General features: G+C 41.2%; 1 protein-coding gene across 1 annotated transcript in view; it reads left to right on the top strand.

Annotated features, from left to right (window-relative positions):
• The window catches only part of FGGY (FGGY carbohydrate kinase domain containing), a 518439-nt gene that overhangs the window by 118177 nt on the left and 386199 nt on the right, over positions 1–14063 (top strand).

The following is a 14063-nucleotide window of genomic DNA, read 5'->3' as shown; positions in this document are numbered from 1 at the left end:
CTTTCTTCCCTCTTTCTCTCCTTCCCTCCCTCCTTCCCTCTCTCCTTCTTTCCTCCCTCCTCTCTCTCTCTTTTTCCCTTCCTCCCTCCCTTTCTTTCTTCTTTCTTTCTTACCCAATATGTAGTTCTGATTTTAACTCATTTCACAGCGCCAAAGACTTAGATGTTGAGAACTTGATTTTCTGTGTCTTCAGCAAGTATGGCTACCGAAGAAGTAGAGGCTTTAGCCCCAGGAGAAGCAATTTCTTAGTGGGTTCTTTACAAGGATTGTTCCCCTTGATTATGATGGCAGGGCTAGCTCAAAAGACAGATTCTGAGAAGTGCAGGGAAAAGATGAGCCCATATCTGATTGGGGAGCAGCTTCTACAAAGCCATAGAGAGCAGAGCTTCAGAGTTGTGTTTTGGGCACAGCAAGCTAGCAGTCCATTTTGATGGAAAATAAGAGTTCACACTGGGGAATAACATGAGACAAGGGTGGAAAGAGTAGAAGCCAAATTATGGTGGCTTTAAATGTGAGGCTGAAAAGTTTGCTATTATCCTTGACTCAGTGATGGGGGTCATTGAGTTTGGTGAATGATATATAGTTAAGAATATCAAAAAAAAAATTTCTCCTATTTTGAACTTTCTTTCTTCCCTGATCTTGGAGGCTATTGACACGATGGAAAAAGAAAACTAAAACGATTTTGGAAAATATTCTTCCTTGAGTTTTCCATTCTCGATGGTTTTGCATTGTATTCTTTGTAACATGACCTTGACAAGAGGAGGAACCGATGGGAATGTGTCTGGGAAGTCAATCATTCAGGCAATAAATATTTAAAAGTGATACAAGGACGCTTTCAGAATCTCTCTGAAGTTTGGGATTGATTGTGTGACACTGGCACAGGATTGTCCAGCATGGCATGCTCACGTCCGAGAAGATGCTGTGCTCTATGAGCAAAACAGAGTTGAAGTAGCTCAAAAGAAATGCAAGATGCATAAATTTAGAGAATCCACCCCAAGTATTCTGAGCTCGTATTGGTCTGATCGGTCACAGTCAGAGACATGGTAACTTGACTCTTACACAATAATATCATCTTGGTCCTCTCTGAGAACAAAGGACAGTGATCACCCAAGAGCATGATATGTGCCAGGTTTTCAGATACAAAAAAGGGCAAAAATCTATCTCTGCTCTCAAGGATCTCACAATCTAAATGGAGACACAGCGAGCAAAACAATGTAATTCACTCACAAGTCACAACATCACCCTCCTGATGTCATTGGTCTTTTTGGCAAACGAAGGATGAACAACAATTTGTATTTATTGGCTTCTACCACTACAGTGTAAATCCCTTGAGGGTAGGTAATGTTGTTGTTTTGGAGTCCCTAGCACAGTATGGAACATATAAGGGACCCTTCATACATATTTCTTGTTGGATAGATTAATTCATCCCTAGTTCCCTTTCAAAGCAAAGTTTAAGCACTTGCTGAACTCCAACTCAATTTTTATTTGTAATTTTTTTTGTGTTCTCTCTTTCTTGAAATGTCTTGGTGTCTACTTAATTTCCCCAGCAGAATGCAAGCTCCCAAGGGCAGGGAGTTAATATTTGTCTTTATCCGCCATCCCCAGCAGAGAGCGGGCCCCGACACAGGCTTGTTGAATTAAATCGTTTCATTTGGGTTGGACTTGAAATGCATCTCATTGCACGTGTCCAAGTGTCCCCCACCCAACACAAAAAGACATTAGCCCAGAATTCTTTAAAGCCTGTAAGAAACCGTAGTCAGGCAGGCTTTTGTTCCTCAATCACTTAAAAGATTGCCTCTCTTTTTGCTGAATATGAAAAATTGTCAGCTTGTATCATTACACTGTGCCAAAAACCACATTCCCCAGGAAAGCGTGTCAGCTCTTATTATGGTGCTGATATTATTCTTTTTAGAAAATGGAGTTCTCCATATGCTTTCTAAATGCTCTTCAGCTCATTCATCTTTGGAGTTTCTTCAGTGTCCCAGCTTCCCTGGGTCTCTGAGCCCTGGCAGCCCGTCTTCTCGAAAAATTAATGGGTTCCAAATGCCCTTCAAACCCATCAGCCCCCTTCTTGGCCAGGGAAGAAGTCCGATATTATACATAAATACGGAGATGGAGATCCTTTGGAGAGAGGTGTTTGGGCTTTTAATTAACAGTGACAGCTCGTCTGCTTAGTCTTGGGATCGTTTGCCGCCATGAAAAAAGTCAGCCAGGTCAGTATAGAAAGGGGAGGTGCTGTCGTAGACGGGTTCCTGGCACCTGGCCATGGAGACGTTGGACTCTGAGCCAACCATGAAGTCATTTTGAATTTAAGGAGTCTTGCTAATCCAAAGCAATGCATCTTAATTTGACAAAGTAGGGACTGCAGATAAGCAGCCCTAGTGCAAGGACTGTGAACAGGGGGCGTAGGAGGTGGGATGTTTTGGGGTGGGGGAGTAGTGTAAGTCTAGATGGTGCTGAAGAAATGTGACTGATAATTAAAAGAATGGTCTTTTCTCCAGCCTTTCCATCCCTGCCCTCTTCCTTCTTCCTCCCCCACCCTTTGCCTTTCAACTTCCAAGCCTGAATTCGGGGCTGGCTCAGTCCAGCTCTACGGCTTGGGTTCTGCCATGGCTTGATGTGAAATTTGAGAAACATATGTAGTCTTCTATTTCAGGAAAATGATCTCAGGGATTGGATGTGTTTGCTGTTGGCTGCGAAACTCTGAGCTTGCCCAGTGTGGTTTCTTGATGATGAGAATGCAGCTCTGAAGTGCCCTTTCTTTTTATTTTGTTCTTTTAAAAAAACCCAAATTCGTGTCATAAAATTTAAGTTCAGTTGCTCTTTCCCTCCCTTCCCCAGAACACAAAGTCATGTATTGTATTAACACTTTAAAGAGACGTGTATTGTTCGGGATACAATTTACCCATTCCGGCTCAACAAAGACCAGCCCTATGTCCATCCTCTAAAAGGCTATTTAAATATCTTTCAATGGAGGAGTGTGGTCTGCATCCAGCTTCCATAAAGGGAAACAGCACTATCTTGAAAGCCCCCTTTCTTTACTCCTTGTTTCCCTCTTCCTTCCTCATCTTTAATGTATATTGGAGATTGACTGTCCACCAAAATACAACACAAACCGAGCCTTACATTCTCTGTACAGTCGAAGGCAAAGGGGTAGGGAGTGCTTTGTACGTGGACGTTAGAGATGCCCCTTACTGAACTAGGGAATGGTTGAGAGAACAAGGAGATGGATCAGGCTGGGTCTTTGAGGGTCAAGGATCAGACAGAAGCCTCTTCCCACTGAGAACATGATGGGGGAAGGAGCTAGAGCTTACCACCCGATATCCTCAATTCTAGTCCAATAAATATTCCTGCCCCCAAATCAAGGGTTTTTGTAATTATTGAGAATTTCTGGAGCTAGGATAGTCATTAAAGAGCCAGACTTGCAGGCAGGAATACCTGAATTCAGATCTTACCTAAGATACTTATAATCTGTAAAATGACTCCCATTAATGCCTCGAAGGTCCTAGCCATCTAGAAAGGAAAGAAAGGAAAAAGGATTTATATTTTGCTTACTCTGTGCCAGGCTCTGCAAGTATTATCTTGTTTGATCTTCAAAACAACCCTGTAAGGCAGGTGCTGGTATAATCTCTTTCTACAGTTGAGGAAACTGGGATAAACAGGAGTTAAGTGACTTTCTCAAGAACACAGCTAGCCTGAGGCTGCCTTTGAACTCAGGTCTTTCTGATTACAAGCCCAAGATTCTTTCTACTCTGCCACTTTGTCTCAAGGGACTTTAGAAATGATCTAGTCCAAGCTTCTTTGTTCAGAACAATCTATCAACAACAGTCAACCAGCATTTATTAAGCACCTTCTGTATGCCTGGTTCTAGCTCTCAGCTCCATCACAGCAGAATGGGCAGAGTTCAGAAGGATCTAAGTAAAAGTCAAAAGATAAGCAACATAATATGCAGAAAGAGCATTGGACTGGGCCGCAGAGAACCAGAGTTCAAATTCCGAGGCTCCCACTTACTTCTGGTTGATCTTAGGTTAGTCGCTTTCCACATGATCCTTAGATCCTCCTCAGGGAAAATGGGGGAGTTGGACTGGGTGTCCTTGAAAGTTCCTTATAAGGCTCAATCTCTGATTCTAGGAGCTTCAGGAAACCTCATAAGGTTTAAAAGAAAAGTAAAAGCATGTCTTTCATATATATGTATATATACATATATATAACCATATACACATCTCTCTCTCTCTATAATACATACACATGTGTATGCATGGATGTACATGTACACATATATATACAAATATACAGTTATATACACACACACATATATATAAACATGCACGTACACATCTATATGTGTATATCTCTAAAGCCAGGCAAATCTTGAATCCTCAGTTTTTAGACAGCATTTCCCCTTCTCCAGTTTCCCTGAAGCTAGGGCAAATCCAAAAAGCCAAATTGAAAGAGTAGGACATGGTTTCTAGTCCTGTCTCAAACATTAATTACTTATTTGATTTCAAGTAACTATCTTAAGGGGAGAAATTGAATAGCACGTTGGAAAAGTATTAGACTTAGTCAAAAAGATCTAAACTCAAACCTAAACTCAGATAATTATTAGTTGTGTAACCTTGGCCAGGTGGCTTGACCCTCTCTGTCTCAGTTTACCCATCTGAAAAATGAGCTGGCAAAGGAAATGGCCCACCACTCCAGTACCCCAATTGGGGCCAAGAAAACCCCAAATGGGGTCATAAAAAGTCAGACACAATTGAAATGACCAACAATAAGAAAAACTCATGAGCAATCCACCAAATTGCCTCTAAAATGCCATATTTATCATTACTGGCAAGGAAGTGCCCAGGTAGTACGGTAAATAGACAGTTGGCTTTGGAGTGAGAAGATCTAGCTAAATGTTCTGGGTCCATCACCCAAACTTTCTGCCCCTGTAAAAGGGACAGAATCATAGCACCTGCCTCCTGGAGTTGTTAGGAGGATCAGATGAGATATTTAAAAATTATCATTATTATAACTTAGGGAAATCTTGGGGGAAATAAGGCAAATGGAAGAAGCCAGAATGAGTAAGAAGCTGAATGACAGATTAGCTCTCTTATTATTGGCCCTCAAAGATGGGACAGATCCATCTTTCTCCATTTTATTTTCATTATGATTAAGTTCCCACTATCTCAGAAACGGAGGGGGTGCTAGCTCAGGAACCATTTTCTCCGAGCCATCCTGAGCAAGGCTGTCCTCTGTGACTTCCCGAGGATCATCTCGCCTCTGGCTGACAGTGTCCAGGACAGGCTCCCTCCTCATCATTTAGACCTAATTTGCGCAGCTCCGAGCATGGGGCCCCATGTGGTTTGCGTATCCCACTGCCCCTGGCTGCTCCAGAGCAGCTGTTCCCCTCCATCGTGTTTTAGTCAGGCTGCTGGGGTTGTTATCACTCAGGAAGTCTCACTTTGTTCCCAGGTCCGCTCAGATTTTCAGTTTCTCAAATCAGACTAATATTTCACCTCGTAAATCAGAAACCTAACTCCATGTCCTCCCTCTGCGGCCCCCCGCCCCCATTCTTACTCCCAGCAGCCCCAGTAGCTTTGGGCTGGAATACTGTTGGAATTAAGGGAAGCTCGAGCAGACTCAAATATCAGAGAAATGAAATAATTTGTCTTTATTAATAGAAGGTCAAATACAGCGTACCCTTGGCAGTTGCATCAATATTTTTACAGTCTTTATGTCTTAGCTTGTTGGAGGATTCGCCTTACATAGCTTTAAGTGAGCCAGAATAACACAAGTGGTAAATATCTCAAGACGTGTTGAAAAAACAAGGAGATTGAGGGGGGAGACATCCAGGGGAAGGCTTGGTTTTCTTTGGCACTTTTGCTCCTTGGAAAAGGCATCAAGCAGAATGTCAAGGCCACTAGGTCTGGTGTCGGAGCACCTTGGTTTGAAATCCATTTCAACCACTGTCCACCTTTGGGAACTAGACCAGATGATGATGTCCAGGTTCCTCCCAGCTCTGTGTTCATATTAACAAATAATCCTTCCCATTCAAGATCCCGTCATTCTTGTGCCTTTCCTTTTTCTTTCACATCCCCAAATCACAGAATTTTGGAGGTGGGAAGACCCTTGAAGGCCATTAAGGTCCACCCATGCTCAAATAAGGAACCACTTTACAAATGACCCTTTTCAAAGAAGAGCATCATTGAAGGTTATACAAACACGATACACATTTAAGCATGCAGGGGAACATGTACACACACATAGTACATAAAATGCACATACATAATTAGAATTTCAGCTGTATCAAGCAGTTCTGTGCCAGGTGCTGCATTGAGTGCCAGGAAAACAAAGACAGAACCCAAAATTCCCAAGCCATAACCTTTATAGCTGAAAGAAATCTCAATGTTTAAGTAGACAACAGGTTTAATTTTCAGTGGAGGAAACCGAAGCTACGGGCTCTTAACTTTGTTTTTCAGTTATTTTAGTTGTGCCCAACTCTTGGTGATTCCATTTGGAGTCTTCTTGGCAAAGATATTGCAATGGTGGTCCATTTCCTTCTCCAGCTCATTTGATGGATGAGGAAACTGAGGCACACAGGGTAAAGTGACTTGCCCAGAGTCACACAGGAAGTGTCTGAGGTCAGATTTGAACTTGGGAAGGTAAGTCCTCCTCATTCACGGTCTGCCGTGCTACCCACCGTACCATCTCATTGTCTCCTTGTTAGGAAGTTCCCAACCCTTGTTAGGAAGAAGATCAGACTCTTTCTAGCTTTGTGATCCAGGATAAATCATTAGTTCTTTCACTTCAAAAATGGGAACAAAAATGAGGATAACTACAGTATTTGCTCATAGGATTATTATATAATTAGGAATGAGGTAAGATATGTAAAATGCATATTAATTGTAATTATATAAATACTGTTGTTGTTCTTATCACCACCATAGTCCTTGTGCCTATCAATTAATCACTAAGCATTTATTAAATGACTATTCTATGACATATGGGCTTATGTGGGGCTTGGAGGTTTATGTAACAATGGTTAAGATTTACATTAAGATTTACAAAATATTTTATGGAATAACAGGAAAAGTGCTTATCATGGTGAAAAGGGGCACGCTTAGAGAAGAACCTACTTAAATTCAAGTCAGCATCTTCTCTACCAAAAATTGATCATCTGAGAGAGACTCTTGGGACACTGAGAGATTAAAGAACTTGCGGAGGGCCCTGTTTCACCCCATTCTAATTGAACCATGTCAGAGGTTCCCAAAGCCCTTTATCTGATAATCATCCCTCACATATATTAAGGCTCCAGAAATGCTTTAGACCAGAGGAGTGAGCCACGAGGCAGCCCACAGTGCTCCAGAGGCTGGGGAAGCAGCTTCAGGTGGGAGGGAAATGTTTAATGAAAGAATAAACATTCAGTAACACAAAGAGAACATCACATTATAAGGCTCAACGGGCCCCTGCAGTGAGGCTCTTGTATGGATGCAAGATTCTTATTGGGCTTTGGATGGGATAACAAGGCTTTAAGAGGCAACAGGAACTCCCACTGAGAGAGTGCTTTATGGTTACTGTGTTTTATCATCAGACTTCATCCTCACAACACATATATCCCTTTTATACAGATATGAAAACTGAGACTCAGAAAGCAAACAAGTAATACCTGTCTAGAGTGGTATTAGGCTCCAGATCTGCTTAATTTCCAAGTCACTTGCACTACAATCCAGTATGTCTTAATACAAGGGAGTAGGACTGAATAACCAGCAGCTATCGATTTCCCTTTCCTGTCATATCTCTTCCCTCCTTCCCTTCCTCCCTCCTCCCTCCCTTCCTCTTTCCCTTCTTCCCTTCCTCCCTTCTTTTCTCTCTTCCTCCTTCCTCCCTTCCTTCTTCTCTCCCTCCCTTCCTCTAATCCCAAACCTGTGACTCCCTGACCTAAATTAGAACACAGTCTCATTTCTGACCTATCTCCTGATATAAAATCTATAAATCCTATAAAATCTCCCCAGGATCAAGGACACAGAACTTTTAAGAACATGGCTGAATAAAAAAGGAGGCTTTTCTGCTTCTGTGCCTTCATGTTGCAGGTGGATAAAGCCATCTGCTGCCTCTCTCTTTAAAGTAATGTAGCTGTTGGGAGAGTCTCTGTGCCTCCCCGGGCTCTGACTCTGTGTTTACAGCAGTTCCGAAAACTTGGACAGATGGGTCCAATTGTGATGGATTCCTGCACCTCAGGGCGCTTGGCCAATCCCTGTGAGAATGCCCTTCTTGGCAGGGGCTGCCATGTTGACCTTTTACTCAGATTCCTCTCAGAGCATCTGTCCACATGAAATCCCTGAGCCCAATAGTCTGTCTTTCCCAATATTGTCAAACATCTTGCAACTTTTATAAGATGAAGGAGAAAGAACTTTCCATGGGCAACAAGGCCAAAGTAGAAAGAGTTAACTGAAGTCAACCAGAAGCTGGAGAACCTGGCCAGAAAAACCCTCCAATTTCTGACTTTCTGTCTCAAGTTCTCGTTAATTAAGAGTGATGATATCTCACACTTGCAGAATATCCTTCTGGAGTCCACTAAACTCTTTTTTGGGCAGCTAGGTGGCCCAGGGGTTAGAGCAAGAAAGCCTGATTTCAAAACCTGTCCTCAGACATTTCCACATTCTATGATCCTGGGCAAATCTTAACTATGGTAGCCTCAATTTCCTCACCTGTAAAGTGAACTGGAGTAGGAAATAGAAAATCATCCCAGTATTTGTATCAAGAAAACCCCAAATGGCATCATGATAGACAACAACTAATCAAAAAATAACCCCCCCTTTCCATTTTTAGTCCCTTTGTAGGCCCTAATAGCTTCAAGATGTACATAAGGGCAAACAAAGTTGGTTCCAAAAGCAAGTCTGTGAATATGGAGATCGGGTGTTGATTGTTGAATGCATGAGATGGTCCGGGTAGAACGTTTAGGGTAGGAGGGGTAAGGCTTTCTTTGCATGAAATCTCAGTTAAGAGAGTGTCAAAGATAGCATGGACCTTAAGAAGGAGAGAATTCCAGGGGTTGGATGCTTAAGGGTGATAGCAAACTCAAATAGAAAAGAAACCTCCATGAACATGTATTTACTTAGAAAATCACAAATTAACATCTTTGTTGTGTTTTTATTTATTTTTGCTAAACTTTTTCCCTGTTTCATTTTAATCTGGTTCAGGCCATACATGGGAGTTTTGTGTCACTTAGTCTTGAGTTTGAAACTTCTGCCTTAGAGCATAGAATGGTAAGACTAGGAGGGAGCCTACAACAAGGGATATCACAATTGGTAGGGACTTTAGAATATGGAATGTTAGAAGTAGAAGAGACCTTAGACAGAAGGTCAAAATTTGAATCCAAAATGGATCTGGGAGAGATTTTAGAACAGAGATAGTTGGGATCAAGGGAGAGCTTAGAACAGAAATCATTGAAACTGGGGAAGACCTTAGAACAGAGATCACTGGAGGTGGGGAGCCCTTAGAACAGAATATTGAAGGTGGGGGAGACCTTAGAATAGAGATCATTGGAATTGGAGAAGATCTTAGAACAGAGATAGCTGGACCTGGAGAAGGCCTCACCTGGAGGTGAGGGAGACCTTAGAACAGAGATCAGGAACTGGAGAAGATCTTAGAACAGAGATTATTGGAGCTATGAAGGCCTAGAACAGAGATGGTCAGTGCTAGGGGAGATTTCTCCTGGCACCATTGTAAGAGTGTCCCAGTCAGAGGATGTAGCTTTTTATTTTCTCTACTGCTCACCTAATTGATCTTGGACAAATCACATAAACTCTCTCAGCTTTAGTTTTCTCCATTGTAAACTAAGACAACTGGTTTCTTCCACTTCTAGATAAATGATTCTGTGATCTTAGCACCGAGTGTAGACTGGAAGAGTTCAGAGAACTTTTAGTGCTTTATAACGTTGTTATTGTTGTTTAGTCCTTTGGATCATGTTTGGTTATGTGACCCCATTTGAGATTTTCTTGGCAAAAATATTGGAATGGTTTGTCATTTCTTTCTCCTGTTCATTTTACAGAAGGGGAAATTGAGGCAAGCTGTTAAAAGACTTGCTTAGGATCACTCCACAGTAAATATCTGAGGCTGGATTTGAACCCACATCTTGAGTCCAGGGTCAATGTTCTATCCACTGCACCAGCTAAATGCCCTTAGAGTAAATTATACACTTGAAGGGGCTTCAGAACAGAGAATATAGAGCTGGAAGCCATTCTAAAGGTTTTCTCAATCTTCTGCCTTCATCTTATGGGACTTGATGCTGCCTCCATCTGGAAACAGATTTCACAGCCAAGAGACAGGGATGGAAAAGACCTTGGAATTTAGCGGTCCGTCCTGGCTGTTCGGCCCAGGAGTTTGTGGAAATCACTTAAATGGCTCAGAGCCTCAGATTCTGGCCGAGTCCATCTCACGCTCTCCTCCCCAGGCTCGACTCTTGCTGACGAATATGGGATGCTCTGATGTTGCTGGACCAGTGGACTGTTTGGGACCGTTTTGCTGCAAGGAGAGAGCGCTACATTAATTGCAACGTGCTATGGTCGTGTGCGCCATTGTTGTTGTTAATATAATTATGAGAACAATCTTGTGTTCGGAACTTGCCGTGACTCATGCTCTGCGTGTGTTGGGGTGAAGGCATTTGTACTTTTCCATGGGAGTGGATGCATGTATGTACTCGATTAGCGGGCTGGTACCAAGGCAAAATCATTAATGATGAAAATCAGGGCCAACACAAGGAAACTTCTTGGCCCCAGAGGTGTGCGCTTGTTTTGCCGGCTGTTCTGGAAACTATTAAGGCATCTGACCTGACTGCAGGAGTGGATGCACGTGGGGGAGCTGGGGAGAGAGCATTTGGAGAGGGAGACTGCAAAGGGCACAAGTCTCTGGTACCCAAAAAGCAAGAGAAGTCCTTCAGACTCTGGCCTGTGAGTCTGATGTTCTCCAGACTGGTGTGGTCGGTCAACAAGTATTTATTAAGCATCTATTACATACCAAGAACTGTGCTAGGAATGGAAATGCCTCCAGGACAGTGTATTTTAAAGGGGGACAAAATATATCATTTTATCTATAATATATATTATCTATATATCACCTATACTATTATAGATAATATAGTCAAGATCTAGACAGGTGAGTGAAGGGAGTTGAACAGGTAAAGAAAGAAGCAAGGAGACTGTGAAAACCTTATTGCTTTGGAACTAGGTCTTGAAAAAATCCACAGAAACTAAGATTAGGGTCATAAGCATTAGGGCTCATGTCCGACCAATATTATTGTGTATTGATATTATTTGTTTGGTAATGAGTCGGAGAATGATGGTGAAGAGGCGATGGACAGAGCATTCTAGACATGAAGGACACGAAGATGGAAGGAAAATTCCGTGTTCAAGAACAGCATGTAGGCCAGTGTATTAGGGTATGTAGCAGAGACTAAAGACAATATAAGTAAAAAAGAGCCAAGTTAGGAAGAACTTTAAATGACCGAGGAGCTTCTATGGACCCCAGAAAGCTTGGGGGATGGAACGTGGTCATTAATTTAATCTTCTGTTTACCACATTTAGAAAGCCAGTATTGAAAGGGACCTCGGAAGCCAACCCCAACCAGAACACAAATCCCCACTACATAATACCCATTAAGGGGAATCCCAGTCTTTCCTTGAAGAGCTACAGTGAAGGTGGAGCTCCCACGGCATCCCATTCCACCTTGGGAGAGTTATAATTATCATGAGGTATTTTGTTTTGTTCTTCCTCTACATGTCAGGCTTAAATGTCTCTGAAATTTCTACTTCTAGGTCAGCCTTCTGGGGGTCAGAGAGAACAAGTCTAATCCCTCTGATCATTGAGTGTCTTATAACTGGAGATAGGTAACTAAATTGTATGTTGAGTATTGTCCTTGTAGTCATGAGAAAATGAGTGAAAATCCCGACGTTGACACTTATGACCTTGGACAAATCCACCGTTATCTCATCTGTAAAGGGAGGATGATCATCATCTAGGAAAGGGATGGTACCTCATAAGCATTTTTAACCACTCTATCCTGCCTTAGACTCACAGAACTGACCAGAGAGAGAGAGAGAGAGAGAGAGAGACAGAGAGAGACACAGAGACAGAGAGACTTCTTCAAACTTAGGTCTATGGTTATTCTCTAAATGTAGAATTATTATAAACACATTTCTATAATGTGTGACTGGCAGAATCACAGAAGATGGGAATTTCCATTTTTAATTCCATTTTTAAGATGCTGGATAAACAAACAGAGATAATTCATTTTTCAAGATGCTGAAATGTTATCCTGCCCTCTGGAATCAAAGGCATTCCGCAAGTGTTTTCTTTATTACATGCTGTAGACTTTAATTAGATTTTAATTATAAGATCCTGAAGGCATGAGTAAGAGGAGCAGATGGAACCTCAAGAGTGGCTTAGCGAGGTAGGCCTGAAGATTATGAGTTGTTCATTAGGAACATAAGCAATGAACAGAAAATGGAATTACTGCTCCTTTGAGCTATTTTCATGATCTTAGGGCTTCAAAATATTGTTTTGTTTCTTGTTCCTAGCTTTGAATCCTCAGAAATTCAGGTTTTTCATGGGTAGGGAGCCCAGGCAGATTGGAAAAAAAAAGGAAATAATAATAAATCAGATGATTTTGATTAAGTCCATCTCAAACTCTTCTCACCATACTTGACTATTACTGATGAATATTGGATGCCTTGATATTGTTATATTAAAAAGAAGGAAAATAGTAAATTATTTTAAAAAGTGGGTTTACTTTTTAGTAATTATATTGTAATACTAATAATATTAGTAATAGCTTCCATTTTGGCAGAGTTCAGTTTACAAGATGCTTTTCTTCCAAAAAACTAATGAGGTAGTTAAAATTAGTACAATTTGACAAATAAGGACACCGAGACCCAGAGAAATGATTTAATTTTCTCAGGACCAGAGCTGCAAGTTTTCTAACTTCAAGCTGAGAACTCTTTATGAGAATCATACTGTTTCTGGGTACCTAGATGGATATCAGAGGAGGCAAGCTATTTGAGAAGAAACTTTTAGTTTTGTTGCCAGTGGAAATCTGCACCAAAACAAAGTGAACCTGCTATGCAGGGCACATTATAGCACCTTCCTGGGCTTCAGAGAACTCATTCATTCATTCATTCACTTAACAAATATGTATTAAATCTGTATAATGGGCAGATCACTAGATGAGTCTGTGGCAAGGCCATCCTTTCACAGAGTTTATATTCTAATGGGAGTAGCTAGGTAACTAAATAGTATGTTGAATATTGTCCTTGTAGTCACGAGAAAATAAGTGAAAATCCTGACTTTGACACTTATGACCTTGGACAAATCCTCTGTTATCTCATCTATAAAGGGAGGATGATCATCATACCTCTAGTATCTACCTTCCAGGCTCTTTTTGAACATAGAGTGAGATAGCATCGGAAAATCCTTTGGACTCCATTGAACACAAAGTTCTTCATTGAGAACAGGGAAGACATTTAGTTCTGAGACCAAGCTCACAATTAATCCATGTCCAGCTGCTTATTTGTGTGTATGTATGTATTAATGAGAATTATTATGGTAATTTAGTTTTCATGTATGTGTCATCCTCCTGAGATTTTGCTTGTTTGTTTATTTGTTTGTTTGTTCTTTTCCACTGAATATGGCCTATTATTACTCAGACTTTTAGGGTTTTTCTTGGACAATGTGTTCATATTGTTCCCATTATATTATGGCTACTCCAGCTATTTTCATATTATTTTTTCCTACTTTTATTTAGGCCTATATACTCATAGGTCTGGAAGGATCATTAACAAATAATAAATGTTCAAGATTTCAATCTCTTTGCCTTTAGGGAATACGTCTGCTCCTCTGGCTCAGTGAAATTAAATATGTCTGTGTATGCTGTACTATACTAAACTAATACAATACTATACGATACTATACTGTACATACTATATAGTACTGTACTATATTATATTACAGAGAGAGGGGAGAAGAGAAAGAGACAGAGAGACAGAAACAGAGAGACAGACAGAGAGGGAGGAAAGGAAGAAAGGAGGG

Source organism: Antechinus flavipes, chromosome 4 (assembly GCF_016432865.1).
Source record: "Antechinus flavipes isolate AdamAnt ecotype Samford, QLD, Australia chromosome 4, AdamAnt_v2, whole genome shotgun sequence".
Taxonomy (NCBI): domain Eukaryota; kingdom Metazoa; phylum Chordata; class Mammalia; order Dasyuromorphia; family Dasyuridae; genus Antechinus; species Antechinus flavipes.
The sequence above is the reverse complement of the archived record's forward strand: the minus strand, read 5'-3'. Positions and strand labels throughout refer to the sequence as shown.